Source organism: Momordica charantia, assembly GCF_013281855.1.
Source record: "Momordica charantia cultivar OHB3-1 chromosome 8 unlocalized genomic scaffold, Mcharantia_2.0 BLBB01000008.1, whole genome shotgun sequence".
Taxonomy (NCBI): Eukaryota; Viridiplantae; Streptophyta; class Magnoliopsida; order Cucurbitales; family Cucurbitaceae; genus Momordica; species Momordica charantia.
The window spans coordinates 23,150,081-23,163,782 of NW_028275166.1; the positions used below are offsets into that span (position 1 = coordinate 23,150,081).

General features: G+C 30.5%; 1 long non-coding RNA gene across 4 annotated transcripts; it reads right to left on the reverse strand.

Moving 5' to 3' along the window:
* Positions 1-874: 874 nt before the first annotated feature.
* On the reverse strand, positions 875-4,735 carry LOC111019278 (uncharacterized). Of its 4 annotated transcripts, XR_015793275.1 has the most exons (3): positions 4,544-4,735; positions 4,096-4,402; positions 875-3,933 (listed from the first exon to the last, which is right to left on the reverse strand). It is a non-coding gene; the product is annotated as an uncharacterized LOC111019278 (long non-coding RNA). The 4 variants fall into 4 exon arrangements; XR_002602525.2 differs by having other exon boundaries at positions 875-4,402; positions 4,557-4,735; XR_015793274.1 differs by having other exon boundaries at positions 875-4,402.
* Positions 4,736-13,702: the final 8,967 nt, after the last annotated feature.

Consider the following 13,702-nt stretch of genomic DNA (forward strand, 5'->3'; position numbering starts at 1 on the left):
TTATGACACCATAGTGATATCGCGAATGTTTCCCTTTTAAAATTAGGTTTTTTAACCGTCATTTGGGAAGCTTTTACACACTTTTGGGAGAGAGACATGAGATAACTCGAAAAATAGAAAGAAAATGAGCATCAAGGAGCTTAGATAAGGGAATTTCAAGGCTCGGAATTGTGGAGATTGGCTTGGGGCACTAGTAGAAATTCAGTCTTCAATTACAGTTAAAAATTGTCATTAACATAATTCGTGACAGTTATCTAATTGTCATCTATTAAGGTATCAAGAAATAGGACATGACAATTTTGAAAAATTGTCATTAATGTATTTACAACTGTTATAATTTGTCACAAATAGATCTTCCATCACAATTAAAAAATGTCACACAAACTCATTTGATGACAATTTATAACTATCACTGAAATAATCAAATATTTTATTCTTCTGTTAATAAAAACTTAATGACGACAGTTTATAAATGTCACGAAATATTTTTTAACGACAGTTTATGATTGTCTTGAAATGTTTTTTAACGACTGTTTATAAATGTCAAGAAAAATAGAACAATTACTATTTTTAATAGTCATGAAAATATTTATAGTGATAGTTTTAACGATCAATATTAACAATTTTAACTGTCATGAAAATCTTTATATTGACAATATTTAATTGTCATGAATACTTTTATATTGATAATTTTAACTATCATGAAAATCTTATATATGACAATTATTTAATTGCGACAAATTTTTTTTTATCACAATTTGTGTTCAATAAAGGTTTTTAATGTAAAAAAAAGTTTATATATGACAATTTCATGATTCACATTTCAAAAAAATTCTCTACATCTGTAAATTATAAAATGTAACAAAGTTGCATAGGATCAAAGTTTTCATATACATATATAAAATAAATATGATCAAATTTGTATATTATGATATTTTATACATATAGTATACTATAACTACAATAAGAAAATGAAACATATGTTTCAGACTAACCTAATGATTTATATTCACATTACATCAACCTCGTACATGTCGAAACTATGCTAAAACTCTTCCCTATACATTCTCCATTCTCAATTGCTCCCAAAAGCTACTCTTTCAACAAAATAAAATGAACAATTAAGAAATATTAATATTAACTCTCATTTGTTTTCTAACTCCAACATGCATTATATTAGTGAAATACGTAGTCACACAACTTTGCTAAAAATCATTACGATAAATCAATGATATAGATAAAAAGAACGACAACTATATAAATATACGAATATGAAATGCTCGTTACAACAAACATTAATCCTGGACAAATATAAAAAATCAACCCACATGATATAAATTTGGAAGGTCGTAAATCAAACAAACCAAAAATAAAAACACTGAAAATCAACGAGCATTGGAAAGGGACCTTTAACTATCCCACCATTGTCAAGCATGGGAAAGAGTCATGAATGATATAGGTATCTTTCAATAGAAACATCCTTTAACTATCTTCCATTAATGCTTCAAGAGAGATCTACCATTATGTTAAGCAAAAAATATGTAGTTTGTTGCGTAGTTTGCCAAGTAAACCAACAATAACTTGAGAACAAATAAACCAAGTGTAAATTCTCTTAAAAGCCAAGTGTAAATTTAGATATACCAAATAAGTCAACGATAACTTGAGAACAAATTTTTTGATATCATAGACAAATTTTTGGTCCAATCCATAAAGGATCTAAATCCATTTTAGATCATCCACTATGTAATCAGTTTTAACAATTTCAAAATATAAACAGATGATAAGCAAACCTTATTTCTATAATTAACACACTCTCATAGCCTTTATTTAGTGCCTCAACAGAGAGTTACCAATCACAATAAGCACCTAAGATCTTTTTCTTTCCCTCAAATCACTCACACAAAACCCTTATTTCACAAAAACAAAGAAGCAAAAAGACAATACCAAACGGCTTTTTAGATTCTCCAAATACTAAAGACTTTACCAAAATAAAACTGATTTATGAACAACACAGATGTTGAACAATAACAAGCAAAAACAATCTACTTATCCAAATCTTAATTGGCTACCTTTGCTGCAGGATAGTCACACAATTATCCTACTAGACTTTAAACTATATGTATGACACAAATATAAAAACTAAGTCTTAATTGACTATCTTTGCTGCAGGATAACCACACAATTGTCCAACTAGACTTTAAACTATATGCATGACACAAATATAAACACTAAATCTTAATTGACTATCTTTGCTGCAGGATAGCCACACAATTATCTAACTAAACTTTAAACAACACAATTATCCAACTAGACTTTATACTATATGTATGACATATAAAAACTAAGTATTAATTGGTTGTCTTTGCTGCAAGATTGCCACACAATCATCCAACTAGATTTTAAACTATATGCATTACACAAATATAAATACTAAGTCTTAATTGACTATCTTTACTGCAAGATAGCCACACAATTATCGAACTAAATTTTAAACCACACAATTATCCAACTATACTTTATACTATATGTATGACACATAAAAACTAAGTCTTAATTGGCTATCTTTGCTGTAGGATAGCCACACAATTATCTACCTAGATTTTAAACTATATGCATGACACAAATATAAACACCAAGTCTTAATTGTCTATCTTTGTTGCAGGATAGCCACACAATTATCCAACTAAACTTTAAACCACACAATTATCCAACTAGACTTTATACTATATGTATGACACATATAAAAACTAAGTCTTAATTGGCTATTTTTGCTGCAGGATAGCCACACAATTATCCAACTAGATTTTAAACTATATGCATGACACAAATATAAACACTAAGTCTTAATTTACTATCTTTGTTGCAGGATAGCCACACAATTATCCAACTAAACTTTAAACCACACAATTATCCAACTAGACTTTATACTATATACATGACAAATAAAAATGTTAAGACTTGAGAATTCATACTTCAACAATTTGTAAGCAAATCAAAATGTTCACCAAGTTTTCTTGTCTTCTTCAAACAAAAATTACACATGCAATCACAAAACCATTAGAAAAGAAGAATATGGATGAACAACTCAATAAAAATGCAGAGATTAAAGATGAGAAAAGGACACGAGAATTTTAAAGTAGTTCAGCATATATACCCTACATCCAGTGTCGCAATCATGATTGATGATTCTCATTATCAAAGGTTCATCAGAGAATACAAAATCAATCGAAGCAATTAGAAGGAAAAAAAAAGATAAATGTATTCGATTCTACAAGTAGTTATTTACAATTAAATGCTAACTAATTATGCTAACTAATTAACTAAATGCTAACTAATTTCTGTTCTGTTAAAGAGATCGGAAAATATAAATAAATGGATAAAATCCAAAAGAAATCACATCTTAGTATGATAAATAAATGGATAAAATCGAAAAGAAAATCGCAACTTAGTATAATAAATAAATGGTTAAAATCCAAATGAAAATCGCAACTTAGGAATAGAAACTCAAAAGCAAACTAAAAGGTTTAGAACCTTTCCTTACACTAAATAATGAGACTTGAACCAAAGAACTAATAATGCCTTATTGCAATCCTACAAAGTATATATAGATCAAAGATATTGAGATAATTTCAACTATACCTCTCAAAATGAAAGTTGAATCCTAAACTGCAAGCTCAACAATCACGAAAAATATAATTAAACCTAAAAAAATGTTCATAATGTTTCAACTGGCAATGTTATCAATTTAACACCAAATTTGTATGACAATCTTATACAAGTATCTGATAAAATCATTTATGGATGTGAACATCTTCTCTAATAATGAAAACGGGATAGAGATAAAAATTTTACTTCCATTGAGGAAATGAGAACTGACCTTCCCAATATATAGGGAACAAACGTAACAAATGTGAGTCCATATAGATAATTTCCCTGAGAAAACGGAAGCAAAGGGGTTAATGTAGGAGGATGACTACTTTGAAATGATTTTATTCAATGGCTTTATCAAGACAACCTCCCTAACAACTACCGAGTACAAGAAGCTGCAACAACAAAAACTTTGTCTCGGTGAATAAATGATTTAGCTCATCCTACCTGTTCATATTTATGCATCCCTTTGTAAAACCAAATAACCCTGAGCTCATCTTTTGAAATGGATACAAGGAGATTTCAAGGTTTCCAACATTGTATAATGAGCCACCAATTCTTATCCTTAAATTGTGGAAGACTATTTAAGAAGTATGACAACATCCCAATGATATTAATTCCAGCAGAGATCTATCTATACCTAAACAAAAAAGAGAGTTAAGCTTTCCCATTATAAATGATGAAATGGATTTTAAACTTTTACCACGTTCGACTTTCCAGTATAACAAAAATGCACTTCAGCTCTAAAATTCTCCTGTATAACAAAAATCCAATAGAGAAAAACAAGTAAATGATGAACAGAGGAGATGAGTTCTGACAGATCAAAGAAAGAAAAGACACTGAACCCTAAAACTAAAACAGACTAGTGAGAGCAAATAAGAAGAAACAAACCGACTTGCAAGCTGTACCAGTAGCGATCATCGGAAAGGATGGAATCGAGACCGGTGAAGTCGACTAACTTTGGCGCAGAAATCTTCGCCTACATGAGAGAGGGTGAGAGGGAGAAGACTGGGGAGGGGTTCCGAATGCTTGGGAAAGGAGGGAAATTGGTTTTTGGGATTTTTGGGAGGGAAATATTTACTGTGACTTAATTTTCCGGGATTCTTTTTTACAGAGAAATATTATTATATACCTTATTCTCTCCCTTTTCATTCCTTAAAAATCCAATTTTTTATTACTTATAAATTTTTAAGCTTTAATGAATTCTCTTTTAATCTAATAAAAAATTGATTTTTAAATGTATAAATAAAATAGAAAAGAAAAAAAATTAAATTTTCAAAATTTTGTGCATTAATAATTAATTAAAGATCTCTTCCCAAAATCAACAAATTCAAAAACAAAATTATAACTAAATAACTTAATTCAAAGCTCTTAGCCATAAAAAAAAAATTGAATTCATCACAATAGGGAAGAATTTGAATACCTAAATTAAAAGAATACATCCCAACCATTACGTTGATGTTTGGCTGCTCCAGTTCTTCGATCCCCAAATTTTTAAAATATCCCTAAATACAACACATTTAATATTCGTATACAACAACTAATTTTTACGAGAAGTTTTGTCTCTAAGTTCTACCACTAATTTTAGAGAGGCAAACTGTGATAGTATATCTCCATTTTTCTTCCCACCAAAAAACAAACCTAAGAATAGTTGCGACGTGATCGTATAAGGTCTCCGTGCAGAGTTTAAAAAGGGGAAATAATAATTATAAATATCTACTCATTGCAACCATGGAATCCCACAAATAGCTAAAGTCATTATTAAAACTCGAATTTTATACTTAATTCTCCAAATTTTCTCATTTTAAGTCTTTCATTAAGTCTCTAACAAAAACCAAAAGGGAAAAAAAAATAAAATTCTCTAAAAATTTGAGTATTAATATTCAAATAAAGATATCTTTTTCAAAATCTATAAATTTGATTTATAAATAAAAAAACCAAAAGTAAAACTAAATAACTTCATTCAAGCTCTTAATCAAGAAATATCAAAATTGGAATGTAGAAAAGAATTTGAATATATAAATTAAAAGTTTAAGTAGCTTTAACTTGAAAACATGAGCCATTATAGATGGACGGACATAGAAGACTGATTAAAGTTCAATAAACCATTAAAAAAAAAACTCATGATAATAATGCAACACAATCAAAACTCAACAAATCCATAAATATCGAAATAAATAAGTTATTCATGAGGCATCTCCATTTTGTGTGTTTGGTAATTGAACAAAGTCCCAAAAAACAATATATACGAGCTGGGCTAACTTATGAAGAATTTTGATTTTTAAATGTACAGATAAAATTGAAAAAGAATCAAATTAAATTTTCAAAATTTTGAGCATTAACAATTAAATAAAGATTTGGCATAATTTAAAATTAACAAAATTTAAACTAAATAACTTAATTCAAATCTCTTAATCTAATTCACCAAATAAGAATTTTTATGATCAAAATGGTTGGAATTGGTATAATTTCATTGAGTTTCAAAAGAGTACATTGTCATATTTGAATTTTTAAGTAATAAATTTAGATTAAAATCGTAAATCAATAAATTTTTTATTTTATTTTCATTTCAGCCAAAACATCCAAACAACTCAGTGTAATTAAATTCATTTCAAATTATTCTTGTTCTATAGGAGATAATGAATTTTAAATCATTATCTGATTTTAGATCACGAGATTTAAAATAATTTCTTGCCAAACAGAGGGCAAGAGAAAATATTGAATTCTTGAAAAAAAAAAAAGTTAGTGACAATTTTTTTAAGCATAATTTGAAATGGTTAAACAAAGTTGTGATGGTTAAAAAAATGTAGTTAATTTCTAGAAAAAACGAGGGCATGACTATTTATCATGTTTTTTAATTACAATGAAATCCAAAAAAGAGTTTTAACTGTCATTGAATCAAAAACATTTTTTACATTTTCATGACAGTTTTTATCTTGTCACAAAATATACAAAATCTGAAAATTAGCATTTTTTTTCGTGCCAAAATTGCACTTCCACCATTTCATGACAATTTTTAACTGTCATTGAATAAAAAAAAAAGTTTAAGTTTTCGTGATAGTTTTTAACTGTCATAAAATTTAAAAAAATCCGAAAATTAGCGGTTTTTCTCGCCAAAAACGTGTCCCCATCGTGACAGTTTTTTTTTTTCCAAACATTTTGACTATTCATAACTGTCATAGAAGTCAAGTTTCTAGTAGTGAGGATGATCAACCGACACATGAACATTAGTTTTTGTCCTTTCTCTTGACTTTTCTTGTTTTGTAATGGAACTTTCTTTGAGATTTTATTGCTTTACATTGAATATGAGTAGCTAAGTTCCTTTGTCTTAGGGATTGATGTGCCATTAAACTTTATGAATTGATTGTTTAATTCTCTTGATTGAATGATTATGAATGTTCTATTTATATATCTCTATACCTAATGTCTTTAATCTACTAGCCATAGATTGATTGATTATTTTAGACTTGAAATCTTATTCTCGAGAGATGTGGTTGAAAGTTAGAACTAGGATGCATAATTAAAATGGTTTTTAAATTGGAAGATTTAGAAGTCCTTTAGAGATCGTTAAAATACTTATTCAATAAAGCATTTACTTGTTATGGAAACTAGATAGGGGATATTGGTTTCTTAATTGGTAGGAAGAATTAGCTTGCACATGGGAGAGGAAATTGAGATTTGAGAGTTCTTGGCCTATAAAATTAATAATTCGTTCAATATTAAGTACTTAAGTAAGGAAAATATTTGTCTCCTCAACAATGAGGAGAAACCATATCCTCCTCACCATTAAATGTTTGACAATTAAGAGAGAAAAATGCAAAAATATAAACTTTTTTTAAAAGTAATAAGTTGTCAAATATTTAGTGGTAAAGAGGACAAGGTTCCTCCTCATTGTTGAGGAGGCAAGTATTTTCCAAAAATAATTGGTTCATAGATTTAATAGGTGAAATCAATTCCCTAGTAACTTTCTCCCTGTTGATTTTATCTTTACTATTGTATGTTTAATTGTTATGATTATATTCTTCCATTTGATTTTGTTCTCTAAAAAAAATTGAGTGATTGTATCTGAAGTACTAGAGTGAGCTAGAAACCAAATCCAGAGGACAATATCGATATTGACTTACTACTTCTATTAAAAACTTGCTCGTACACTTGTAGAAAGCAAAATTCCACATAAGATATATTTTGCAGGAATGAATAATCAAGAGAAAACAAAACATAAATGGATCAAATTTGAGAGGAAAATCATAGCCCGAGCAAGTAAAGAAGAAATTATGACACTTATAGGAGTACAAGTACTCGAGGGAATAACATCGGGGCGCTTGCAGCAGAATAAACAAAAAAGAATATTTTTGCCTGAGGGGACACGCCTAAGCGCTGTCACCCAACGCCACGGCACTTTGAAGTTTTCTTTCTGCCCTTTTTTTTAGGCAATTACCAATATGGCAAAAAAATTTAAGGAAATAACAAATTTAGCATCTACATTTTAGATTTTCAAATATAGCAAAATTTTTAGAAAAAACGGACTTCCAATAATAAAATGCCAAATTTATCCTTGTACACTGATATATACTTGATATACCTCTGATTTACTATTGATATACAACCGATATATTACTGATATAACTATAATAAAAGTTCTTATATGATTATATTATTTACTATTTATTGATTTACCACGGATGTACGTGTGATATATAATTAATATGTCTTTCATATACCACTGATATAATATTGATATACAATTGATTTACTTCTGATATAACCATGATATCTAACCCATGTAACTTCTAATATGGTTTACCACTGATATACATATGATATAACTTTGATTTCTACTAATATAAGTTCTTATATGATTATATAATTTACCATTGATTTACCATACTAATATAACACTTGTATATGTGTGATATATACTTAATATGTCTTTAATTTACCACTGATATAACTATGATATCTGCTAATATAACTTCTTATATGATTATATAATTTATCACAATATAACATTGATACATCTGTGAGATATATATATATATATATATATATATATATATTTAATATGCCTCTAATTTACCATTGATGTAACCATGATATCTAGGGATATAACTATGCTATCTATGTGTTGATATAAATATAATATATCCATTAATTTTTTCCAAATGAAAACAATGGTGTAAACAAAAAAGATCAAATCTAAAATTATTGCATAAAAGATTGATATGGACCATGGATGTCAAAAAAAAAAAAAGAAGTTAAAAGTCTGATATACTTTATAAACTTAATTGACTGATATTTCTTATATTTAGTATCTAATTAATATTAATATAGATTAGATAGTGGATATAGCAATCAAAATTATTGATAATATTAGTATATTAATCAACAAATTGCAGTGATAAACTACAATTTAAACAACTGATATACCACTAAAAATTAAACATTTGATATACATTATATTTAGTATAGCAATTACAAATATATTTAGTATACCATTAATATACATCAAATGTACATTAGAGATACATCGGATGTATATCAGATAAGATATACATAGGTATATTAGTTACAAATATATTTAGTATATCATAGATTAGAGGTACATTAGATGTATATTAGATGTATAATACGTACATCTAATGTATATCATAAGTACATCAGATGTACATCAGATATAGATCGGAAATATATCAGAGATATATTGGAAGTATATTAGAGATATATCGGACGTATATCAGATATACATCCATCGACGCATATCAGATATACATCCATTGGGTGTACATAAAATATAGATCCATCGGGCCTACATCAAATATCATAAGGGTAAAAGTGGAATAATAAAAATTCTGAAAATAAAAATTCAAATATTTTGCCATCTTTGCAAAATACAAAAGGGGTTGACATCTTTTTTTTTAATGAAGCGCATGGCGCTATTGCGGTAGTCTTCTAAGATAGGTTTTCCAGCTGTCTTTAAGGACTTTTTACACACCTTTGGGAGAGAAACATGAGATAGCTTGAAAAGTAAAGGAAAATAACCATCAAAGAGCTTTAGAGAAGGGGTTTTCAAGGCTCGAAATCGTGGAGATTGACTCGGGGATGATCAATCCACATGATGGATTTAGTTTATTTCCTTTCCTTTGATTTTTGTAATTTGTTTTGGAACTTTGGGACTTTATTGTTTTACATTGAATATGAGTAGCTAAGTTCCTTTGTCCTAGGAATTTATGTGTAGCCCCATTAAACTTTATGGATTGATTGTTTAATTCTCTTAATTAAATGTTTATAAATTTTCTATTAATGTTTCCCTATGTTTAAAGACTTTAATCTACTTGCCACATACTGATCGATATTATACTTGAAATCTTACGCTCAGGAGAGGTGGTTTAGAGTTACAATTGGAATGCATAACTAAAGAGATTTTAGATCGAAAGATTTAAAAGTTATGAAGTAAATAAGGACAACTGGACTTTTAAATGAGTATGTGGGACGGAAAGACACATGTTCCACTCAAGGAAAAATAAAAAATGATCGGCCTGATCGAGATGATTGTAACTGATCAACAACTACAAAAAGAAGAGATCAACGCCCAGCAGTCACAAAAATGATTTTTAGTGGGCCAATTGGTGGTCAGTCAGGGAATAAGCGTGAAGCCTTGATCCAAGAAGCTAAACATGAGATTAATGCTTCATACTTCAGACCTATAGTCTCAATAACCTTCTTAATAACCTTCACTAAGAGGGACTTGGAAGGAGTCCACCAACCACATAATAATGTGTTGGTTATATCGATGGAGAAGCATCTACTTATGCCGATGGAGGTAGTCCACAAATATTTTAACTTTTTCAACTTATGTAGCATTGGGTTGATAGAGAACTCAACTAAACCGATGCCCGACATCGTTGGGTTGATAGAGAAACAAGTGGGCATCAGAACAAAACTAGGAGCTACCTTGAGGGAGGACTTAAGGAAATTTCTACGTGCAAATGTTAATGTATTTGCATGGTCCCACCGAAATATAATGTTCTATAGGCTTAACATTGATCCAAAAGGATAAACCTTTAAAGCAAAAGCAATGACCTATAGATGCTAAGTGTACTGCTATTATTGCAGAGAAAGTTGAAAAACTCTTCAATGCTGAATTCATTAAGGAAGTTTATTATCCTGCGTGGCTCTCTAATGTCATAATGGTTAAAAAGGCTAACTGTACATGAGGCATGTGTGTGGACTAAACAAGTTTGAATAAAGCATGTCCAAAAGATAGCTTTCCACTCTTAATAATTGATAAATTAATGGATGCAACAGCCTGACACGAACTATTGACATTTATAGATGCTTATTCGTGGTATAATAAAATCAAAATGCATGTACCAGATCAAGAGCATACTGCATTTGTGATCGATTAAGGACTTTATTGTTATAAAGTTATGCCTTTTGGGCTGACAAATGCCGGAGCGACGTACCAGAGGATGGTAAATATGATGTTTATCAAGCAGATAGGTCAAAATATGGAAGTATATGTTGATGATATGCTTTTCAAAAGTAAAATGTCGTAAGAACATATATCCAATCTGATTGAAGCATTTGAGGTTCTACGTCACTACAAAATGAAATTGAACCCGACCAAGTGCATCTTCATTTTTTCATTAGGAAAATTCATGGGGTTCATGGCAAACTAGCGGAGCATTTAAGCAAACCTTGATAAAGTTGATGCAATTCTGGATATGGAACGGCGTAAGAATTTGAAGCAATTTTAGTGTTTGAACGACATAATTGTTGCCTTATATCATTTTGTGTCTCGCTCTACAGATAAATTTTTGTCATTCTTCAAAGTGTTAAGGAAAAAAGGACAATTTGAATGGAACACAGAGTGTCAGAAGACGTATCATCAATTGAAGGAGCACCTTGAAACCACACCTTTATTGTCAAAGCCCCTTCACAAGGATAATCTATTTTTATATCTGGCGGTCTCAAATACGACCGTCAGTTCGGTCTTGATAAAAAGTAGTGATGGACACTAGAGCTTAGTGTACTAAACTAGCAAATCAATGACAGATGCTAAGACACGATACCCGAATATAAAGAAGCTTGCCTTGGCACTAGTAACATTGGCTTGATGGCTACGTCCATATTTTCAAGCTCACAAGATTATTGTATTGACTAACTTTCCTTAAAACAAGTGTTTCAAAAGCCAGAAACCTCAGGGAGGTTAAAAACGTGAGCGAATATGATATTAGTTTTAAACCTCGAGTTTCGCTAAAAAGGCAAGCAGTTGCCGATTTTGTGGCCGAACTGACACCTAGAACATCAAAAATAGATTCAAAACAGCAATGGACTTTGTACGTGGACAATTCATCAAATGGAAAAGAGTGTGGGGAAGAATACTTCTGCAATCCCCTGAGGGGGTTTGGTTGGAGTATGCAATTAGGTTTATTTTTCGAACTTAGAATGGCACAGGGGATGTGAGCTCATCCTTAGTGATTTGTAGCTAATTGTTAATCAAATTACTGAGGAATTTAAAGCGAAAGATAGCCGAATATCGATGTATCTCGATAAGACGCGTGCATGTTTAGCTCAGTTTAAGGAGTTTGTGATACGACAAATTCCCCAATCAGAGAATTCAAACATCGATGCTTTAGCTAAATTGTCTTCGACCTATGAAATTGATCTGGCCCGAATTGTACTCATAAAAGTGTTGCCTGCACCCTCCATATTTGAGGCAGAACAATTGGATGTTGAAGTCTGGTAGCATTGTTCGATTTACCCCATAACGGAGCTTCTCCAAGGAATAGAACCTTCAGATCGATAAGAAGCAACAAAGCTTCAATGAAAAGCTGCAGATTATATAATCCGAGAAGGGAGGTTATACAATAGAGGATTCTCACCACCTCTTCTTGGATGTCTTGAGCCAAATAAAGGAGAGTACTTGATTAGAGAAATTCACGAGGGAATATGTATAAATCATTAAGGGCCTTGCTCTTTAATGGCTGCACATTAGTTCAGATGTAAAAGCACCGGTTAGAAAGTGCGACAAATATCAATGCTTTGCTAGTATATTGAGACAACCACCGAAAAAGTTGTCGCCAATTTCAAGTCCATGACCATTTGCACAATGGGAAATAGATCTTATTGGACCACTTCTAACCGATAAAGGTTAGATGAAATTTGTTATATGTTAGTGGTAGATGACTTCACCAAATGGGTTAAAGCTGAGCCGTTAGGAACTATAACACAGAAGCAAAGATTATAAATTTTGTTTAGTGGAATATAATATGCTAGTTCGGAATTCCGTATGAGTTGATTACGGATAATGGGTGATAGTTTGATAATGCGAAATTTAAAGAATTTTGTTTAGAATTCGACATCAAACACTTGAGTTTGTCACATGCTTATCCTCAAGCAAATGGACAGGTTGAAGCCATTAACAAATTTTTGAAGAGGGGGTTGAAGCTAAGGCTCGAAGTGTTGTCGAGTATCTTGTGGTCTTATCAAAACTACAACTCGAGGTTCAACAAATGAGACTCCTTATGCATTAGCATTTGGTTCAGAAGCAATGGTTCCTATTGGAATTAGTCTACCAACCTAGTGGGCAGAAAGACTTCTCAATGAAGAGTAGAACAACGAGGCCCTATTTTAAAATCTAAATCTACTTGAAGAGTGGAGGTATGCCTCACAATTAAGGAACACAAAATATCAAAATCGTGTGAAGCAATATTATAACTCCTGAGTTAAACATCACAATTTCAAAGTAAGAGATCTAGTCCTACGAAAAAATCTTCAACATACAAGAACCCTAGAATCAAATTGGGAGAAGTAAAAAGGGCAGTTTGCCCAAGAACCTACCAGTTGGTTGACTTAAATGGCAAAGAGCTATCGCATCCTTGGAACGTAGAACATCTCAAAATCTACTATCAGTGACTAAGATTGCAAGAAATTGTTCAAATTTTATTAAAAAGCCGCTCAAATTGGGGGTATTCATATATATTGTTCATTTTCATTATTTATTGTTCGTATTGTTTGTCTTTCTCTATAATTTTCTGTGTGAAAATTAAAA